General features: G+C 40.6%; 1 protein-coding gene across 2 annotated transcripts in view; it reads left to right on the forward strand.

The window, feature by feature from the left end:
* The window catches only part of PCDH15 (protocadherin related 15), an 821,537-nt gene that overhangs the window by 48,931 nt on the left and 750,104 nt on the right, over nucleotides 1-22,502 (forward strand). For both annotated transcript variants that reach the window (XM_055808474.1, XM_055808447.1), the window contains exons 2-3: nucleotides 5,797-5,943; nucleotides 19,681-19,761. The gene's annotated coding sequence lies outside the window, so the exon portion shown is untranslated. The remainder of the gene's footprint in view (nucleotides 1-5,796; nucleotides 5,944-19,680; nucleotides 19,762-22,502) is intronic.

Genomic DNA, 22,502 nt, shown 5'->3' on the forward strand with positions numbered 1-22,502 from the left:
AAAACGAGAAAATACCTATGCACTCCTAAATTGCTGTGTTTGGTTCTGGATTTGGGTATTTCAAGACTCTGCATCTGGTAGAGCCTTGTTATTTGAGGGAGAATCCTGGTGCTTTCTCTGGGATTTTTCTGCTGAAATGACAGAACTGGATCTTTTGTCTTGACTGTGTTTTCTTTTGCACTTAGTTTTCAGGAGTTTGTTGTTGATCAGGCCTCTTAATTTGTCTTTTTTTGTTGTCTCTGTTCTTGTCCACAGGGAATAAAAATAAATGTCATTGTCCATTCTGGACCTCAGGGTCAGCTACCAGAGCACTAGACTTATTACTGCCCCAAGAGAAGTGTTTATCTTTCATACAGAGTGAAGAATAACATCACACCCCCACACACCCTGGACCTTTTCAGAATTAAGAGTTTCATATTTTCTTAGAGTAGGCAGGATGGAGTACAAGCTTATGTCCTTTTTGGGGGAAGTCAGAACCTGGATGGTTTGCTGGGTTTTGTGTGGTGATTTTTGGGGTTTTTTGTTGGTTTGTTGTTTTTTTTTCCTAAGAGAAGAGCTGAAGTTTTGAACCCCACTTCTTTGATCAGCAGATGTGATATTAGTGTTTTTGTTTTGGTATTTTTTTCTTCTGATGTTTAAATGGAGATGAAATGACATATCCCATCTTTTTTCTGTGGTGTTATTCTGCAAAAATTATAGAAAATAAGAGGTAATAATTCCTTTTCTAAGCTGGTAGCTAATATTTGCAGTCTGTCCAGCAGATTAAAATGACCTTTAGGGATAGATGGAAATTCCACCCTAAATTTTGTGTGCAATTCATAGTCCTGATTTAACATCATGTTTTAAGACTTGATACGGCATTATGGCTGCCAACTTCTCTCTTTGGCATTTAAATTTTTGAATGATAGGCAGCTGGAACTCTGAAGTGATGACAGAGCAAGTACACATAGTTCTAACTTTCTGCTGTAGAGACGTGATCTTCCCATAATGATGGATGAAGGCTGCTCAGAGACTGACAGATGCTCTCAGTTGAGTCCAAGGTGATAAATAAATAATCCCTGACAGGATGTTGGCGCTTGTTGATATTTTGTAATCCTTTCTTTATCTGTGTTTTGAGTAGAAACTTGCAGACCTTCCTTCTAAATGTTTTCAACTGGAGTTCTTGTGGAGGAAATGTAAAGAGTTGGCTTGGTGATAGCCTCTTTTTGGGAGGTATCATTGTTGTGTTTTCTGTGCCTTCAGAAGCCCAAGTCCCTCCCTGCCTGTCCTTCTCCAGGACTGCAATCATCCTTGTGAGCACTCAAAGAGGTGAAAGAGTTGGCTCCCTCGTGTGAGGTGCATTCACTTTTGGAGTAATTTTTTGTGTGTTTGGGATGGAGGGAGAATGTTCTGCTCTCAGACTCTCTTTTGGAAAAGTCTCAGTGTTCTGGGGAGAGGAACTGGAAGAGAAGACTGAAGATGAATCTAAAATCTGTTATTTGTGCCTTTGGGTTCTCTGCTTCCTTGCTTGTACTTGTGGCATTTGGCTATGATTTTTTTTTGGAAGATTGCAGGGTGATCTGCATTATGTCTTGGAAGAACTGCAAAATCGGATATACTTTTAGCGGTGGGTTTTGGGGTTTTATTTTTACTGAATGAGCAGTTGTTTGGTTTTTTTATTGTTTTTTTTATTTTTGTCCCTGAAGGGTTTTAAAGTTGTTGTTTCATTTTTTTCTTAACAAAACAAACAAAAAAACCTCAACAAACAAAAAATTGTGCTGTGGTATTTTTTGTTCTCTATTGTCCTTGTGACCCACTCTTTATATTGCAGAATTATCCTACGTTTAGCCAAGAAAAGAAGGGAAAGGAACTCTAGGAAGAGAACATGGATTCAGTTGACTCACTGTGTATCTGGATGTGCATAGAGCTGAGCAAGTTGGCTCAACAAAGGTGCATAGAAGCTTCTAAAACTGGGATGTGATCCTGATGGGAGATGTAAAATTACTATTTGTGAGATTTACAGGTTTTTTCCCACTACTGCCATTAACAGAGGCTAGTCTGCCATGACTATTGCCTCTTTCTTGCAGCTCCTTTAACTTAAACGGCTGGGCAAAACAGTCGAGTGGATTAGGAGAACTGTAGTGGCAGGAGTTAAGAACAGCTTTGTTGATGCACTGGTTTGTCAATAGAAGGTGACAGCGTGCCAGTTACACCTTTCTTCTTGATGCAGTGGATTACTATTACAGCTTTCCTTAGAATGACATCTTCCTTTATTAAGGTAAAGCTTGATCCCATTGCAATGCAAATGTCTAAGCCTGGAGGAGAACTGGAAAGAAAGTAATTCTCACCTAAAGAGGCTGCCCAACCTTGGGAGTTAGCTGAACTTAGATGTGGTTCTGTCTGTTACCAGGAGATCAGAAGCAAAATGAAATATGAGCTTATACAGTATTTTTTCAACTACTGGCTAGCAAGATGTGAAAGAAAAAGAAAGGGGTGGGGGGAAGGGAAGCAGCTTTTTTCCTCTGGGAGGAATACACAGAAATCTTGGTCAGTAGTCATCCCTAGTCTTACAGACTCTGCTTGCACTGTTCTTGTGTGTGCTCTCTGGAGAAGCTGTATGTAAATCTATTAACAATTAATAATCATAAAGTAATGTTTTTTGAGGTTCTGTGTGTCTCTGACTCTCTCTGAAGAAGTGAAATCCTGTTTTGTGCTTAGGCAAAGTTAGGTAGGATTCAAAGAAATAAGAGACTTAGATCACAACATATTTTTTTCCATCAGTGTTTCCCAACACCTTTTCAGTTTAGCTTTTCTACTGAGCATCATTAAGTCCTTTGGATGATGATTAAATACCATCCCATTTAATCATTCTTTCAGAGATCAAATGGCAGTATATAAGTACTGATATAACATACCATGCAGAGCTTGTGATGCACCAGGGTAAGTGATGGGATGTGTGCTTTAATAAAGGCTTCTTTGTCCTGCAGTCTTGTCAGCTAATGCTTCTAGGTGGCAGGGTTTGTAAGAGTCCCACAGAGGAGCAGGTGCTTGAGCAGACAACAAGCCTAAGGGCAAAATCAGGAAGATGCTGTACTTATTCATGGTCTGTTTCTTAAAGGACACAATTTGCTTTCACAGCAAAATTCATTACAGATGCATCTATACCTTGCTGCACCAGGTTTAGGTCTCCAGATTTCATATTAAATATGGTTATCAGCTCAATACCCAAGGAAATAAACATTTCTCTGCATGTCAGTACCATCTCTTCATCATAATTCTGTACCTAATCACAAAGCATAAGTGATCCTCTGCCCATCTGAAGAAAAAGCACGTAGCCTGATTTCTGCTTGTTGAGTCTGCTTGCAGAGCTTGTCAAAATATCAAATACAGTATTGAAGTTAATATAAATCAGATGCTGCTTTATAACAATTGATCAGTATGTTGTAAAAAACCCACAAAAACAACCAACAACCCAAACCACCACCATCCCAAAAAGAAAGCCAAACCCAAAAACTTGCCACCTGCTATGCTGTCACCCTTGTGACTAGAGTTCTCACATCTTAAGAAGTAACCTGCCATGCACATCAACATGAATCAAAATATAATTATTGAATGTGTAAGCACAGCAGCAGTTGCTGTATAGGCAAAAGTAAAATAGAAGGAACAACTGAAAGCAGCTCTTCCCAGTGCCTACAGTGCACTTAGTGTATGTGTGGAAATCAATAACTGTGTGTTACCTCTGCATTTTTGTATACATATATAAAATCTGTACAGTAGCAACTTAGTTTCTCAGCTTCAAAAGCCTTCTGTTTTCTCACCTGTGAGGAGCAGCTGTAGCTTGGCAGCTCAGCTGCTAACATGTTCTGTTACATGTTGTGCTGTGCTTGAGCTGTGGCTGGTATGAAGGTCAGATGGTGCCTGAAAACCCCATTCCATGGTTAAAGTGCTGGGTGAATTTGTGCTTGCCACAGCTTGTTACTGTTCTTCTGATTTTTCATGTGAATAGTAGCTATGCCAAAAGATAGCCTTTATCATGCTCTTGGTGCTGCTTTCCTGAATTTGCAAAACCTATGCATCTAGGCAGTTAAGCCGGCATTGCATAGTTAGCATCAGAGGCACTTGGATGCCATGTACATGAATAGTTAGCCAGACAGCAAGCATGCCTCGAAACCCCTAAAGCAGGAGGTGAGTGACCCAGAAGTGGTTTTCACTAGCTTATGTCAATCAATTTGCAGCTCTCTGTTGCTCTTCTTCTTCAGCGCTGTTGTTCTTGCACTGAATTATAAGGCTGTTTTTCCCTTTATTGTCATTTTAAATACTTCAGCTTTTGATTTGATTTAATCAGACCCGTCCGCTTACTGACAAAACTACACCAAATTCCCAGTGGAGCGCCATGTACAGGCATGTTAAATCCGTAGTTCATTTAGCTCTAACATGCATAATCATCAGTATGTTAAAGTTTGTGTTATCATCATGTATTCATGTCACTTCTGTTGTCCCCCACTATATTCCCTTTTTTGTAATTTTTCTTTCCTGCTACAGCCGGTCCTACCAGGGGTCACATCACTTGAAGTATGGGAAATAAATGCAATTTTTCTCAGAAAGTTGTCTCTTCACAGAAATTTTAGTAGCCTTATAATCTAAACTGATGTAAGTTTAGTCCTTGATAATTTCCAATTTGATTGTTGAACACTTACTTGTTTGCGAAATGGTCCAGTCCACCTCTCTGTAGTTGTTGCATTCTTTTTAACTGAAGAGGAGATATTTACATATAAGTATACCAGCCACCTATCCATGTGGGTTGTTATAAAATATGCATAAAAATTAAAGTGGGAATAACACCTAATAAAAATGAAATAGTCTAATCCAGATTTGACAACACGGATGCTGTTGAGTAAGTTTAAGTTCAGTCTCAAATTAGTTGAGAATTGGTATGGCATTGGGATTCTAGTTCTTGTTTTGCATAGCGAGCATTAGCTGTGTATGAATAAGTAACATGGCTCTGCTCCAGTGTTGGTGCCTTGCACCAGGTTGAAAGAAAAAGAGTAGAAATACTAGTTTTGTCAATTGATTTCACCAGTGAAAGCTGTGTATCAGTCTTTGCTGAGCAGTGGGATGGCTACCCTTGTTCTACCTTCAATTGGTCAGTTACATTGTTATTTTCCTTTGGGCATCATTTGAGTACTTAATTTATCTCTGGGACTGCCCCGAAATATTTCTATAGCAGAAAAATCATTTGCTGGATAGCTTTTTATGGGAGCGTTTTCATTATTGCTCTCAAATGACTTGCCTATAGGCTTTTTATGTCCTTTTGGGAAAGTCCCAGGGACCAAAGGGGAGTACTCTGGGGGTGGGACTGACTTCCTTACTGCTGCCTTTGCCTGGGGAGAAGGTCTGTAGGAGAAGCTTAATCTTTTAAAGAAAATTCCCAAGTGACTGAGGCTGCAGCCCCCTCTCTGTTACTCCAGTAACTAAATTTGTAATGTCACATTATCCAAAAATACAAAGAGTGTAGAGTTCTTGAACTGGCTACCAATTTTCTATCTGTGACTTCAAATCATAGATCTTACACTTATTGGGCATGTTCATTTACCAAATCAAAAGAAATTACTGAATGCATGAGCATTAAGTGGTACCTTGGAGCAAAGAAAATTCTACTCTCTTGGGAGAATTGGAGAGGAGAGAGCTGAAAGCCATTCCTGCAACCAGCACAGACACCTGTGTCCTTACTGCATTTAAATAAATGCATCTATATTTAGTCGTTAACATCTTGGTTACTGTGCAGCCCTTACTTTAAAAGGCTTTCTGCTCTGTCAGGTAGCAGAACCAACTGCACATCGTTCTGAGCTGTCTGAAGTATTGTCTGGGCTCAAAATCAAGGTGCTAAAGGTTGCAGCAGACAACAGTGTGAATGCTGTGCATCTGGAATGCAGCTTCTGCTGCTGAGAATGTTGACATCACCAGGTAAGTGTTTTGGCCATTTTCTAGATCATTAACAGATCAGTAAATAACAGCAAAGTGATAATTAAATTTTTTATAATGCCTAATAGAAGAGGGATGTTTTGAGTGAAAACGAACTTCTTAAAGAGACTCTAGGGTACCAAGGGGGTTATTCTTTTGCATTACAAGACTGTACAGACCTAAGGCCAACAGGAGTCTGAGGACAAGGGGAAAACTTATATTTTATATAATATATAAAATATATAATAGAAATATATATTTTATATATTATAAATAAAAAATAGATTATAACAGAAATTATAAATGTGGAGGAGTCCTTTTACCCTACTGCAAGGATTTCTCTGAAATTGTCCTTGAAAGATCTTGCTGTTTGAGATACAACCCACAAATTCTTGTTTTCTCTGTGAGGCAGAAAATGTGAATTCTGTGTTGCCTGTGGAGTAGACCTATGAAGCATGGTGGAGATCTGGGGAAGAAAGGGTTATGTGTGGAGACATGGATCTGCTGCTGTTCTACTCTCTTTGTATTTTTTTTTCTCCCTGGGACCAACCAACATTTGTAGCAAGGACTTGCCTCTAGCTGTTCCCCTGTATTGAAGCCACTGCTGCCTGCTCTCTTAGCTGTCTCACTTGCACACCTTTGTCCCTGTTTCTTCCCCGTGCTTATTTGCCCTCTGGTTCCGAATCTGTAGGGGTTTCAGGATGAAGTTAAATTTGGGAACTGGCTGCCACTCCACATGAGGCCAGAGCCATTATTTCCTTTTGAACTGTCCTTCGATTTTTTGGTTTGTGGTGTGTTCTGGCTTTTAAGGCACCTAAGAAGCAGGGAGATCTCTGCTCAACTGGTCATTTCACAGAATATACCATGTGCACTTGGGCCCAGCAGTAGCAGTAAGCTAAATATTCACTTTGCTACTCAGTGGTTTTCTGTACTTATTTTTTGTGTGTGTGTTACCTGTAAACATCATCAGTGATATAATTTTGTGTTTTCTCCACTACCTTAGCAAAGTTGGGGACAGAGGAGGAATTAGTGCAAGGTGGGAAATAAGTTCCCTGGAAGAACTTGTGCATCTGACTTCCTTTATAGCTGCATGTTAAGGTCCGTTGCAGTTTTTAATCCACTTTTTATGTTGTTGCAGTACTTTTGTTATTTAATCAAGGTGACCTGAGGTGACAACTAACCAAGTCTGACATTTCCACTGAAAAACTGCATAATGATTTATTTTGACAAAATCTATTTACCATGAAATCGTGACCAGTGATGCTAATTTTGCTGTCATTTTCAATTCAATATTCAATGAGCCCTTATTAGCTTTTCTAGCATTTTTTACAAGGAATGCTCTGACAAGCCTAAAATTGCATGAGTTTTAGGTTTTGGCACATTAGGTTTTGTTCTCTGATCCACTGTGACCAATACTACTCAGAATTGTCATATGCAACAACACTAGACCAAATGAACAAAGCATGCTGTTGATCAAAACTGAAGATTGTTTAGGCATAGCTGTACTCAGTCGTCATAATAGAGGAAAAAAAAATAGGGTATTTTGAACTCAAATTACAGTTTCTGAAGAGTATTTCAGCAGTTCCTTTGCCTCATGCATTTGATTATTTTTTCTGTAATAATCTGACATTGATACTGACTGACAAGTTTAAGTAGTGAGGCTCCGTCTTTTCTAGAGTTTGTAAGTGCTAATATTTTGTAAACCAAATTATCTGAAAAGGCTTGCTCAGCACCTTCACTAGAGGAAAAGTTCTCTGTAGTTGACTTAAAGTGAAACTTTGCTTACCAGTGCTCTTTTTGGTGGCGTAATGTAGTCACTTCATTTAGCTCCCAATTCTCCTTGCTTGTGCTTGACACAGGCATTAGCATAAATACTTGTGTTACCACTAGATGGATCTGTTTCTTTAATAAGCTATTGACTACCACTTGTTAAAGAGAGAAGTCTTTCAAGATTTCTCTGCGTGATATAAAGTATGTGTTATCTAACTTGTCTTTGACTGTACTTGCTTGTAGGAATGGCCATTAAAAAAGCAGGGTTTTTTACTGCTTTCCATGTACTTTCCATGTGTGGAACTAGTAAAAGCACTAGGATTCTTGAAAAAATATTGGTTTTATTCTTTTGGGGTGGGTTTTTTGTGTGCGTGTTTTGGTTTTTTTGGTGTGTGTGGGTTTTTTTGTTTGTTTTTTTTTGTTTGTTTTTTAAATTGAGAGATCAGCACTAATAACACCTAACTTAAGTGCCTGTATATACCTCTGAAAAATGTTTCAGAATTTTTCCTATATATATAGTTTGACCTATGGCAAACTGAAATGTTTATCATCAGTAAATTTATTATACATGGTCATTGGTTGATTTTATTTAATTAAAACAAATCTATTCCCTTATAAATATTTAAAGCACATGAATGTCTATTTTGTTTTACTGAAAATAATCTGAAACGGAATTGCAAGACCATTACTAATGTATTTTACAACAAAGGCAAGCCTTACGTATGAGGTGCAAAGGATATGTTTAGAAGCAGACACTTTTAACCGTTCAAAGGTGTGGTAGTTGCAATGTCTTCAATACTTTCATACACTAAGATAAGAAAATTCGTGTTGGATGCTTCACTCTCTATCCCTATGGCAGAAGACATAAACCAAAAGATTCTCCCATTCCAAAACTGATAAGTTCTGACAGAGGCAAGGGAAAGGGACTTCTCTAGAAGAAGGGGACAAGTTATCTAGTTTGGCATTGGCCATTGTGTAGGTTGATTTAGAGACGTTCCTTCCAGCGAATACTGTTAACAAATAATTAAAATGTTCATAGACAACTCGTATTCCACAAGAAGGGAAAAAAACCAAAACACTCTAAACCAACAAAACTCTCCAAAAATTTTCTAAAAGCTTTCTTTGTTCATAACATGGCACAAGAGAATTATTAATCTTCTGTGTTCTGCTGGGTTTTTTTTTGTGGTGGTTTGAGGGTTTTTTTTGGTATTTTTTTTTCCCACAGACCATTACATTACGCACAGGTATAATTTTATTGAATTAGTATTTGATTTAAGTAGTCTTCAAACTATTTTTTTAATCCCTGGGCTTGAAAGAGAATCCTCAGCTCTCCACAGCAGTTTATGTGCTTAGATTTCATGTCAGTCTGTAATACTTGCCTGTAGCCAGTTCCCAGTGTTCCTTGTTTTATGGTATTAGTATTGTACCATCATAATATGCAAAATTTGTGCTTTGATCAACTGTAACTAGGCATCTTATTCATCAGTGTGTCTGAACTTAGCTTCATTAAGAGGCAATTCATTTCTACATAGGTGTTTCTCTAATGGTTATTCGCCAGAGCAGTTACACAATATACAAGGTGCAGCTGTGCCTTGGGTAATGGTAGTTTTCCTTCTAGTTCTGCAGATCTTCAAGCTGGTGCCAGACACAGCTGTCTTGTCTATTTAAGGCCATACTGCAAGTATTTACTTATTTTTATTGGGCTACTTTGTTTCTTGTTTGCTTCCTCGTCTACAGCAGCAACTGTCTATTTCTTCCAATGTTTTTAAGTAATGTGGATACATTTTAAGAAGCCTATTTCACACTGTGGAACCAAATAATCTTAACATCTTTGTGGTTTCAGTGACTGTTTTTAATACGTTCTTGGACTTAGTTTACAGGTATTGCAGACAAAACTTGTGGGTCTGAATTTTTAGAAGACACAAGTGAAACAACTTTTTGTGCCACCTAAAGCAGTACAGCAAAGTGGGAAAGTAAGAGCAGTAGATGTCAGTGTATCATGTAGTGTGAGCTTGACCTTATCTATCTTAACTAGCATTTACTTTTTCAATATACTGAAGTTCTGCATGTGTGTCTAACCTGACAGTTCTGTGCTGAATTAAGTGCAGTTGGCAATCACAGAACCTTACTATGCACTTACTGTTCTTGAAGTTGTAAGCTGTTAAACAGATTAAAAGGATCAATAGTATTAACTGCTTTCTTCTTTTTTTCAAACAAGGCAAAGTATTGGGGTTCAGCTTACTGCTTTATTTTATTGCAGTTTTGAAAACAACTGTTGTAACACAACTGTGATGCTACAAATGTGACCTTTTTCTAGGAAATCCATTGCAAATGAGTAATAGCACAGACATATTTATTGCCAATATGCATCTAGCAGTTTCTTAAGTCTGATTTCATTAACCTAATTGCATGTGATTACACAGGTATGTAAGATTGGTTTGTTTTACATGGTAGTCACCAGGTTCTTTTTAGCCAGCTTTGGCAGCCTATGGCAGTATAGTACAGCATCAGCTACTAGGGCAAATTGTCAGAGCCTCTCCGGAGTATGTAAGCTGTATGTATCTGTATATACTCTAGCCAATGTTCTTGCTTGTAAATACTAGAATAGATTTCATAAGGCTTCTGATTTAAATCTTCCTAATGATACTTAATTGTTAATTTAAGTCTGAGAGGGGGATTTTGGTCAGGATTTATTAGCTTGAATTATTGGCTCATTGTGGAAGCCTTTTGTTAAAAATTTGAAGACACTGTAGTTACTGATATCTGAAATCAGTTCATTAACAGTAATGAATAAAATCATAAAGTATAGGAGTATAATGATACCTAATGGCAACAAGCGAAATTACCATCTTTTGTTTGGAGGTAGGTATAAATGAATTGCAGGAGTACAACTCAGACAATACAGTTTTTCCTGGAAACTGAGTAGATTTGCTGCTTTTACACAACAACAAAGTACTCTTCAGTAACACATATGTAGGTATTTAAGTATGGGATGTTCTCTGCCCTTGATATCCTTCGTATTCTTAAATTTTGGCATATGTGTAGGTACTGAGTAGATGAGGCTATATAGAGAGGTAGTTCGCTGTTTGCCTGCCATGTCCATGGTATTTGCAAACTGTTTTTTTATGTGGGAAAGTGCTCTTTTTTTTTCCTTGCCATTAAATTATTTAAACTAGATTAACATCCGAATTTTTACATTTAAGTGCTCAAGCTTTAATTTTAGCTGCTTCTGGAGCATACAACTACACAGGAGTTTCAAGGTGACATGTAGCAGGCAAGGGAGGTCTGCTATATTGTTGACTGCTTATTATATGATGTGTGGAAGGAGTTTAAAGGAGGACACACAGAAGAACGGTCATTAAAAAAATAAGCACAGTGGTTTAGTAAAATGCAGATTGCTGTTCAGGCTGTTGACTGATTCAAGTTTATTTAAATTCTGACATGGATTCTGCATAAAGCAAAAGGCAGAAGTTTCTTCTAAACAACATGCAGTGGTTAGAGTTGTATGTAACTGCTAATTTTCACCTTGCAAGTGGTGAGTAAGAATAATAATTTTCCATCTGCAAAAAGTGCTTTCAGTTTCAAAAAATGTCAGTGCTTTAGCTGAAAATACTGGTCTTTTGCTACGTAGTTTGCTTCGAGGTAGTCACTCAGCTATTAGCTGAAGACAGGATTCCTAATAATCTGTTTCTTGTGATGCCTATCTCCTTCTATGTGTATCTTTGGTCACTTGTGATCAAGAAGACTTTGATACACCTGATTTGTCACTCCATTCATAAATTTAGCATTTGTGCTGCTGTTTTCCTTTCAGGCAGTTGTACAGAGCAACAAGGTCCCCCCTGAGCCCCCTCCTCTCCAGGCTAAACAGCCCCAGGTCCCTCAGCTGCTCCTCATCAGACTTGTGCTCCAGCCCCTTCCCCAGCTCCGCTGCCCTTCCCTGGACACGCTCCAGCACCTCTACGTCCCTCCTGCAGTGAGGGGCCCAAAACCGAACACAGGATTCGAGGTGCGGCCTCACCAGTGCCGGGGACAGGGGGACAGTCCCTGCCCTGGTCCTGCTGGCCACGCTGCTTCAGACACAAGCCAGGATGCTCTTGGCCTCCTTGGCCACCTGGGCACACTGCTGGCCCATGCCCAGCCGGCCGTCAGCCAGCACCCCCAGGGCCTTCCCCGCCAGGCAGCTTCCCAGCCGCTCTGCCCCAGCCTGTGGGGCTGTGTGGGGTTGCTGTGACCCACGGGCAGGACCCGGCACTGAGCCTGGTTGAACCTCATACAACTGGCCTGGGCCCATGGGTCCAGCCTGTCCAAATCCTTCTGCAGAGCCTGCCTGCCCTCCAGCACATCAACACTGCACCCATGGCCCCCAACTTGGGTGCCATCTGCAAACTTAGTGAGGGTGCACTCGATCCCTTTGTCCAGATCATTGATAAAGACATTAAATAGAACTGGCCCCAGTACTGAGCCCTGGGGAACACTACTTGTGACTAGCCACCAGCTGTGTGTAACTCCATTCACCACCACTTTTTTTTTTCCCAGTGTAGAGTACACAAATCCAAGCCATGAGCAGCCAGTTTCTCCAGGAGAATGCTGTGAGAGACTGAGTCAAAGGCTTTACAAAGGTCCAGGTAGACAACATCCACAGCCTTTCCCTCATCCGCTAGGCAGGTTGTCTTGTCATAGGAGGAGATTAGCCTCGTCAAGCAGGACCTGCCTTTCACAAATCCATGCTGGCTGAGCCTGATCCTCTGGTTGTCCTGCACGTGCTGTGTGATGGTGCTCAGGATGATCTGCTCCATAACCTTCCCTGGCACCGAGGTCAGGCTGACAGGCTTGTAGTTCCCCAAATGCTCCTTCCTGCCCTTCTTGTAGACAGGCATCAGATCTGCTAACCGCCTGTCTTCTGGGACCTCTCTGGTGAGCCAAGACTGCTGGTAAATGACTGAATATGTCCCAGCGATCACTTCCACCAGCTCCCTCAATAGCCTTGGGTGGATCCCATCTGGCCCCCATAGACTTTTGTGTGTCTAAGCAGTGTAGCAGGTCACTGGCCATTTCCCCTTCAAAGGGGGCTTTGTTCTGTTCCCCATCTTCCAGCTCAGAGGGCTGGTGTACTCGGAGAATAACTGGTCTGACTATTAGAGGCTGAGCTGAGGAAGGCATTTAAGTGAAGGCATTAAGGCCTTTTCTCCATCCTTTGTTTCCCCCTGCAGCCCATAAAGGATGGAGATTCTCCTTAGCCCTTTTCTTTTTGCTAATGAATTTACAGTAACATTTTTGTATTGTCTTTCATGGCAGTAGCCAGATTAAGTTTTCATTGGGCTTTGCCCCTTCTAATTTTCTCCCTGCTTAATGTCATGATATCCTTGTGGTCCTCCTGAGTTGCCTTCCCCTTTTTTCAAAGGCCGTATACTTTTATTTTAAAATTATTTTCTTCCCCTGAGTTTCAGCCAAAGGTCTCTGTTTAGCCAAGCTAGTTGTCTTTCCCTCTGGCTGGTCTTTCAGCACATGGGGACAGCCTGCTCCTGTGCCTTTACATTTTTTTTTCTTGAAGAATGTCCAGCCTTCCTGGACTCCTTGGCCCTTCAAGACTGCCTCCCCAGGAGCTCTGTCAACTAGTCTCCTGAACAGGCCGTCTGCCCTCCAGAAGCCCAAGGTAGCGGTTCTGCTGACTTCCTTTCTTTACTCCTCTGATACCTGAAAACTATCATTTCACGATTGCTATGCCCAAGATGTTCTCCAACCCCATCAGCCACCAGTCCTTCTCTGTCCACAAACAGCAGGTCCAGTGTGTGCCTTCCCTGGCCGGCTCACTGCCCAGCTGTGTCAGGAAGTTATCTTCCACACGCTCCAGGAACCTCCTAGGCTGTTTCCTCTCTGCTGTATTGTATGTCCAGCAGACATCTGAGATGTTGAATTCCCTCACGAGAACCAGAGCTAGCGATTGTGAGACTTCTCCCAGCTGCTTGTAAAATATTTTTATCTGCCTTTTCAGCTTGGCTGGGTGGTCTGTAACAGACTCCCACCAGGATATTCACCTTGCTGGCCCTCCCCCAATTCTTACCCATAAACGCTCAACCCTATCCCTACCATCATTAAGCTCTAGACAATCCAAACACTCCCTAGCATACAGGGCTGCCCCACCCCCTCTCCTTCCTTGCCTATTCCTTCTGAAGACTTACAGCCATCTGTCGCAGCACTCCAGCTGTGCAAGTCATCCCACCATGTTTCCATTATGGCAGCTATGTCACAGTTTTCCTGCTGCACATGGCTTCCAGCTCCTCCTGTTTATTGCCCATGCTGCATGCATTGGTATAGACGCACTTCAGTTGGGCTACTGAACCTGCCACCTTTTTGTGGGGAGAAGTCCTGATTCCTATGGGACCATTTTCAGGTGCTTCTGTGGCTTCTCACACATCAATAACCCTTAAGTGTTTACTGCCCCATGGATCTCCTTCTCCTGCCTTCACAGACACAGCAGATGGAAGGACCTTGTTAGCACACTGTCCCTCAAACACTGGTGTGCTGCCCCAGGCTTATCTCTAGCAAGCCTGGTTTTATTCCTTTCCCCCTTCAAATCTAGTTTAAAGCTTTTTCAGTGAGCCCTGCTAACTCCTGTGCAAGGATCCTTTTCCCCTTTTGAGAGTTGTGCTCAGTGTCCATTGCCAGCAGGCCTGTGTCATGTAAACTGACCCGTGTTCAAAAACCCCCAAATTCTACTGGTGACTCCAGGCTTGGGAGCATGTATTGATCTGCTGGTTTTTCCTGTTTTTTCCCTCATCGCTTTTTTGTGACTGTAAGCATAGAGGAGGACACTGTTTGTTCTCCTGATCCCTTAACCAGTTGTCCCAAGGCCCTGTGGTCTCCTTTGATTGTTGTTGGATGACTTGTTTCATTTTCATTGCTGCCTATTTGAAAAATCAATAATCTATAATAATCTGAGGGTGTGCTGGGGTAGGAAGCTTTCCCTTCCCACCTTTAGCCTGGTCTCCAGGGAGGCAGGAGACTTGTCGAAGTGGGTCCGGTCTGTATATTGGGCCTTCTGTTCCTTCTAAAAGGAAGTGTCCTGTGATAATGATCCATGCTTTTTCTATATGGAAGAGTTTTTGATGCAGGGCATAGGCTGACTTAAACTCAGTGACACCTCCGTGCTAGATGAACCATTGCTGTCATTATTATATAGTTCTACTTGCAGAGCCTCATAACTATCATGCAAGGGCACGTGAGAAGGTGGGGTAGTCACAGAAGAGATGTGACGGGCAGGAGCTTGTTGCAATTGCCCCCTGTTCCTTAAGTCGCTGTGCCAGGTGGAGAGAGGATAGGGAATTCTCCATATCATGTCCTGTCTGCCTGTCAGGACTCTTTCAAGGAGGCAGCTGCCTCAGTTGTGGTGGGTGCAGAGCTGAGAGATGCATGGCTTTCTGATGGGTCAATACCTTTGCTCCCTAGACAAGCTGGCAGTGCTGAAGCACACATCTTGCTATGCCATGTCCCATTCTTGGTGCTCCTGGTTGCTAGTGTTCCCTGTGGATTTCTTTTATAGGTGTGGACTACCTTGGGTGCTGCTGCTCCTGGCCCTGCCCTAAGGGATTGTTTTATGGGTGGGGGGGTCCTTGCGTGATGTTGCTCCTGATCCCACCCAGGTCCTATCAGTTGCTGTCACATAAGCTCATGGCAGCTCTCTTGGCTCCCCTTGAGGTTTCCTGGTTTGGGGAAAAAACCCTGTGCACCGTGCTGCAGTGTTCACTGCTGATGCTGCCAGCGCTAGGGCTGCTTGCCTTCACCTCAAAATGATGATGTGTCAAATACTAATTGCCTGTCTACTGTTTCTAGAAGGTACAAATAGTGAAGCAGTAATAAAACTAGATTTGACAGTGCTTTTTAAAGTATTTTCAAAATTTCTCTGAATTTTTATTTTGAAGTTGGTTAATGATAGCACGGTCAAGGCTTTTGTTAGGGGCCAGGCACGACAGGCTTTGTCTTAGTATGTCAGCTGTTAATCATGTAGTCTTCTGTGGGGGAAAAAGGACAGCTGTATGTTTCAATACTGTTTAAAATAGGCATGCCACTTTTAGGGCGATATCTCATGTATCTTTATAGGAGGTAATGAAGTTGCAAATTGTCTAATCATTCTAATGCATGCATATTGCAGTTCTGTTTGGCAAATCTGCAATCAAGCCATTGATTTGGCTTATTTAATGCTAGCTGATCACGAAGGGTTTGAAATTGAGCTGTGACTGATAGGCTTTGTGAGCACCTTTCTGTGGGTGACAGGTTGGTAAAAGCAAGAAGCTGTGAGAACGGTGCTGTGCTTTCCTACTTTGCAATGCAGTGTTACGTGTTAAAGTTGATTTAAATGATCCCAGCTGGCTGCTACCAGACACATCTGTCTGTGAGCCTGTAATTGTGAGAATTCAGTGGTGCTTAGTCTAGTGCATGTGTCCTGGGGAAATGAAAGTCTGCCAGGTGATGTTCCTTGGAGATTCTTATAAAAGCACTGTCAGTCCACCCACTTCATAGGATTTTGTTGTAGTTGGACTACAACTAATGAAAGGCCCCAAACCCCGTTTAAGTAGTGAAGTGCCTGGAGTGCGTTGTGTTACTTTGAGTAGGTCTGTTAACTATGTTTTTCTTGCAGACTACCAAAGATTAATGGCACTGCACATCCAACAGCGAATCTACAAGAGAGACAGTATACTGCGACTTTTGATGACATCTCTACCTGCTGTATTTCTTAGGCTGTTTGGTTTAGTAGTGCTTTAAACTGTCACTCAATGTGTGTTCAGGAGGCTTATGTCTGTGATTGTGTGCTGACCTAAATTTCTATGAAAAGCATTAAGTTTTAGTCTAGAGAAAGAATAACAATGTCCTGGAATAATCTGTAATTCTCAGTATGAAGTAACTAATATTGAGTTAGCATCATACTTGGCATGCAAACATGTACAGTTTTCAGTTCTGTCACACTTAGCTCCTTTTCTGCCTAGGTTTTTCCCCAGATTTTGCACAAACACTAAGCTCCCATCACCTTTCTTCTAATCTAGCTGATCTTACTTTTGAGTCTGCAGTAATTATGATCTCTATTTGTACATGGGGACTTTCCTCTGTTCTCTGGCTTCTTTTAGGAAAGCAGGTGAGCATTACAGGAGGTATCAAAGCTCTCAGACTATAGATGTTATATACCAAGGCCTGAAGAAGAGAAATCCCAAGTACTATGGCATTTTTCAAAATGTGTGACCAGTGTACTGTATCTGGTTGATGTTCCAGTACCTTTACTGATCTCAGCCACATCGGTTTACCCTAATGAGAATAACTTTTTATCAGATAATAGGTCTAGAGCTGATTTGAATGCTGCAGCTTTGGCCAGTAATTAAAGCCTTTATGGACATTGCTAGCAGCCAGGGAAAGATGATTCAGTGAAGTTCTGAACATGGATTTTGGGAGGATGCTACACTTAACAAGTAGGTCAGTGGTTTTTTTTTTTCTGTCAGCAGTCATTTGTGGCTAGCTTTAAGGCTTTGTGAGTATCAGCAGCTCACAAATTTCTGTCCCTAAATACTAATGAGAAATAATAGATGCTCAAAAAAGATAAAGCCCTTCAGTGAACAGTTTATGCCATGTTATTCAAGTTTCTTTTTAGCTGGGGTTATTTGGTAGTAGACTTCTGTGCTATGAAAAATGACAGATGAAATGTGTGTTGTCCCAATGAGTCGAAGAAATTACCCACCTAATAGTAATTACACTGTGCATCTGTGATGTTCTGCATGCTTAAGACTGTAGAGATGTTAGCTAATTAATCCTTTCAACACTGCTGTGCAGTTGGTATAGCTGGTACTATTATCTTCCTCTTTTAAATGAAGGAAAAAATAGAAAGGTCGAATGATGTGCTTGGTAGCACAGAGCAACCTCAAACTTCAGAAGTTTATTCTACTGCAGTGCAGTGCCTTGAAGGCACAAGCCAAATGGAGGTCCACCTAGGAGCATCGCTGCAGAGGCAGACAGTTAAAATACTAAAATACTAGTTGCTGTAGTAAACAGTCCTTTTTTTTTTTTTTTAATACTACATTACTATCATTTCAAGACTGACTGTTTTTGTAGGTAGAGAGGACAGTTCTTGTGTCACGAGCTGTGAGAACAACTACTGATGATCACAAATTTAGATTTCAACCTTCAGCAGTGCTGGTGGCTTGTAACGTGAATGTTAATTATGACAAGGGTACACTTTGTCTGCCAGCTGCTCAGGACAGAAAACCAGCTGTTGGTAAGTGTCAACTGTGAAGCTCCTTTGATATAGAATTTGTTCAGAGAGTGAGCGAACAATCAGTGTTGATACAGTATCTTCTATGAAAACAGTTGAGCTACGGTTCTCATGTTAAATGTAACGGCCACAAAAGTCAATGCCAGCTGAACTCAAGGTGGTATTGTATAGTGTCCTAAGCAAATTAATTTATATCAGCACTTTAGATAGTAGATCTTTCAGGTTCATCTACTGTTTGAATGCTGTAAAGGGTGGGCCAACCTACATGTGGTTACTAACTTTGCACCTTGATAATCTGATGATAAATGTGCTGCACCTTACATGGAGGTTTCAGTTTATATAACTGAATTGACTTTGGAAAGCATCAGCTGTCTGTAAAACTTCTAAGATGAGTAAGTGCTTGTTGCCCTCGCAGCATTAACTATACTTTTTAACCAGTTTTGCTGACTCAGCTCAGGTACACAAAGTGCTAGGAAAGTTGATGTGCAGAAGGCTGTTTTTCTTTAATACATTTTCTTCTTCCAGTTCAAATGCCTTAAAATCCACCTGGCTGTTTCTTTCATGCCACAGTGTGGTGGAGCAAGGGAAAGCATGTATGTTTGAAGCACATATAAAACCTTATGTTTGTTGGAACACCCCCCTCTGTTCTTGAGAAACAAAGCCTTCTCATTATACGCATCTGTATGGTCTGCCAATAGTTCCAAAGCTTTGAATACTCTTAATTGATGTTACTGGATTTTTTTTATGCTAGTAAATGAAGACATCACTGAAGTCATTCAGTGCCTAAGTTTTGCTCCTTGGCAGTCAGCAGAAAATATGCTGATGTTGTGCAGCACTGTGCAGTACCTCTCTTCTTAAACTCAGAGGGTGCTCAGCTTGCTTTTGCCGGTGGATGGTATAAAAGGCAAGGACACAGAAGAACATAGATCGGAGAGATCGTCAGTCTTTGAAAACTCAGTTGGTGCTTTCCTACTATGCTGTATTACAGACAGAGTTGTAGGTGATGTCACTGACAACGTATTTAGTCTTGGTTCTTGCTGCAGCCTCAAATACCTTTTTTTCCTTCTCATTTGTCAGCTTCCCTCCCATAATTGTTGACCTCACCATGCATTTCTGATCAGGAGTACACAGGGGAAGAGATTTCAAAAGTTTGTTTACTTGCTTTGAAGGAAACTTGCTGCTGGCTGTAGAAAACAGATAATTAGTATCTTCAATGATAGTGAAACTGCAACGTGGGTTAAACAGTTACTGGCTGTATTTAACTATTCTGACCATTTGGAAAGGGTAGCTCTGAATCAGCCATGCCTTACACCACCTCTTACCAGTGGTAACTTCTGGATGTTAGAGGAAGCTGAGAATACTGGTTACATTGAAAGAGTTTAGAAGATGTTTAGGGGAAGTTAGAATATTGCATTAGATAAATTCATGGAGATAATAAGGGTGGTTGGTGATATTGCAGGGAAGGGTCGGAGGAGGTCTCTGAAATGTGGTATCCTAATTTTTCATCACTTGGAAAACATTAACTTCTTTTTTTAGTTAATGAGTGTGGAGGGAAAGTGACTTGATTGAACTGCCTGTCTGTTTTCAGAGCTATTTAACTTTGTGCTGTAGGATGAAAGGCTATCTTCACAAGCAGCATTACCAAAGTAACCTTCAAATTGAAGAAATACATACTATTTATCTTTAAAATGGCACTTTTCCTTATTCTTCATTTTCAGAATTATTTTTGATGAATGGTCCCTTAAGCATCCTGTTTGGCTCATGAATGCTAGTGGATATAGAATAATCACAGTGCATGGGTGAGTGCTTCTGATATTTTTTTTCTTATGTCCACACTATACTGCCTGGCCCCGCTTGTGATGTACTGCTTTTGGATGCTGATGTGAGTAGAGGTGCTTTTACAGAACTATTGAATGGGTTTGTATTGCTAATGTTTTTTTCTGTTACTTGAAATATTTGATCAAATTTCTCCTCAGCTTTTTGACATTTTGAAGGCTGGGAGTTTATCTGTCAATAGGCATGTGATCTGTAAACGTGTAGCAGATTTCTAGGTCTTCATTTGGAATTTGTTCTCCCCAGGTACAGGACTTCATATGTTCCCTTGTTGAACTTTGGAATTATTAAGTACTCGTGATTTTGTGCTGTCAGTCTTGTCACCCAGGCTCAGGTTTGCAGCTTTTACTGAGGGGTGTTGTCTGGTGTGTTGGGACACCCTAGCTGCCTTTGTTTCTGTATATTATTCTAGATGATACTCCTGTTAACAGGAATTTTTTTCTGGTAATTATAATAGTCTTTTACTGTATACATGTGTCTTACATAGTGCTGAGGCTCTTAGTTGTTCAGCTACGCTTTCTAGCAGAGCAGCACTTTTGGTTTGCTGCATTTGAATAGAAGATACGTGGGTATTTTTCTTCTTTCCTGCCATACCAGCCTTCCATTTACTGTTGCAGAGCAGCCAAGCCCTAGGAAGAGCCATCACTCCAAAACTGGTGGGACATTGGAATTTAATTAAAAATATTAGTTAGCATTTGTTCTAATGACAAGGCAGTTTGCTAGAAAGCCCCCATAAAAGTGAGTATTCACAGCACTGCAGTGCTTGTAATAGAACTCTGTGAAAAAAGAAAGTATGTTAAATTTTACAGTGAGTATTAATGTTTTGGAGGGCATAATGACCACCAACACTGCAACTGCAAAGATTTGGATCTAACCAGCCCTTTGCACGGGCTGTGGCCCAGCTCAGGCAGCTTCTGACAGCTGCATGTGAGTCTGAACTGACGGAGGGTGTGCTACAGTGCCCAACTCAGGGAAAAATTTGTTCCAGAGAGAAAGCTGCTGAGCCTGCTATGCTGCTGTGATCTGGTATTCTGTTATTTACCTTTTAAAAAGTACTAGTGTGCATAAAATTTTCTGGTTTCTGAAAATTTGCTAAGAAGTGTTTGGTGTTATCTGTGATACTTGTACTGTTTGGCAGGTCTGCTAGAACACTTTTTCTCCTTTTAATGTTTCAGTGAAATACAAGATTCAAGGAAATATACTAATAAAAAGGGTTGTCTCTTGATCTTTGTATAGGTAGCACTTTTTCCATGTAGCCAGGCAAATGATTTGATTGTGCTGAGGCAGTAATAACCAATATACCTTTCTAACATGTGGCACAATTTTCTTCCACTTAGATGCTCAGAAATTAATTTTTCTCAGCTTGTGATTTTTTCCATTTTCATCCATTCAATAAGTTGTTGCCTGTGAAAACTTGTATTATTTCACATAAGAAGGATCTGTGTGAAAATAGCTTATTTTTTTTTCCTGCTAATTTGTGTGAAACAGATAATGGGATATGTTATTGCTGGATTGAAGATGGGGGTAAAAGAAGAAAAAGAGTTGTGATTCTGAACACCTGACATTTTCATTTAGCACAGAGAAAGAATTCCCTCTATACCAGTAATAATAAACTAGTTTACCTTTTGAAGGTGTATTTAAGTAGAGTGATTATTTTAGGATTGCAGCATTTATGATTTCATGAAAACCTTTCTCCCTTCTACCACTAAAATTTCATGTTATAAACTGTCAAACCAAATACTGCTATTATTGCATTATTATGAGTTAAGCAGTCTATTTTTTACTAGTCCCTAGAAGAGACTTTTTCTTTAAAAGGAAAGGTACTTTGTACATAAACCCCCATAAGCATAGACAGTAATGACTTACATACCCTAAAGCCTGTGCCTGGGGAGAGAAATACAGCTTTCTGTAACTAGTGCTTAACTGAGTGTGGAGACCAGGAATGAGCAATGTTCATTGATCCCATGTTGTAACTACAGACATCTCTTTCAGTACCTGTGGCAAAGAGGATCAGACCTATTCCTAAGCAAGGAATTAAAAAGCAGTAATTGTAACATTGCTTAAGAAAGCTTTTGGTTTCTTCCTTAAGGCAATCTTTCTGTTTTATGTAGCCAGAGTTGTTAAAGCTAGAAAACTGCTTCCCTTTGCTTTGTAGCCCAGAAATCTTATGAAGGATTATGAGCAAGGCTGCAACTTTTCTGTAGATTAATTGGTGTTGGATGGTATTTTAAAAACCCTGCACTGTGTTTATAACTGTGTGCACACTTATTAAGGTGAGTTGCTTTCTATGTTTCCATGTAGGGTACAGAGGAAGGGCCACTATGTCTCTGCATGTAAGGTGAGGCATCCTTTCACCTTGCCACAAATCATGTCTACCCTCAAAGAGGCTACATTGTGAAAATTTTCAAATATGCTTAATCCAAGGGAGACGAGGTTTTCAGTCATGAAAAATATAGGCAAGGTTCTTGAAGTCGTTGTCTTTGTTCAAGTTTTCCAACTTAATTATGCAAATGCCTGACTCTGCCACCAGTGAGGGAAAGCCTAGCTTGTGCTGTCTGAAGTACTGTCTGTGAGCCCTCACTACTGTATTAAGTGCCAGCTGCACAGGTACTGGGGCAACACTGCCTCTATGGATGCTGTCTTCTCCAGGAAAGCAATGAAGTGATTGCTTTTTCTGTAGGGGTGCTTTTTTCTATATTGCTCTTCT

Source organism: Falco peregrinus, chromosome 1, assembly GCF_023634155.1.
Source record: "Falco peregrinus isolate bFalPer1 chromosome 1, bFalPer1.pri, whole genome shotgun sequence".
Classification (NCBI taxonomy): domain Eukaryota; kingdom Metazoa; phylum Chordata; class Aves; order Falconiformes; family Falconidae; genus Falco; species Falco peregrinus.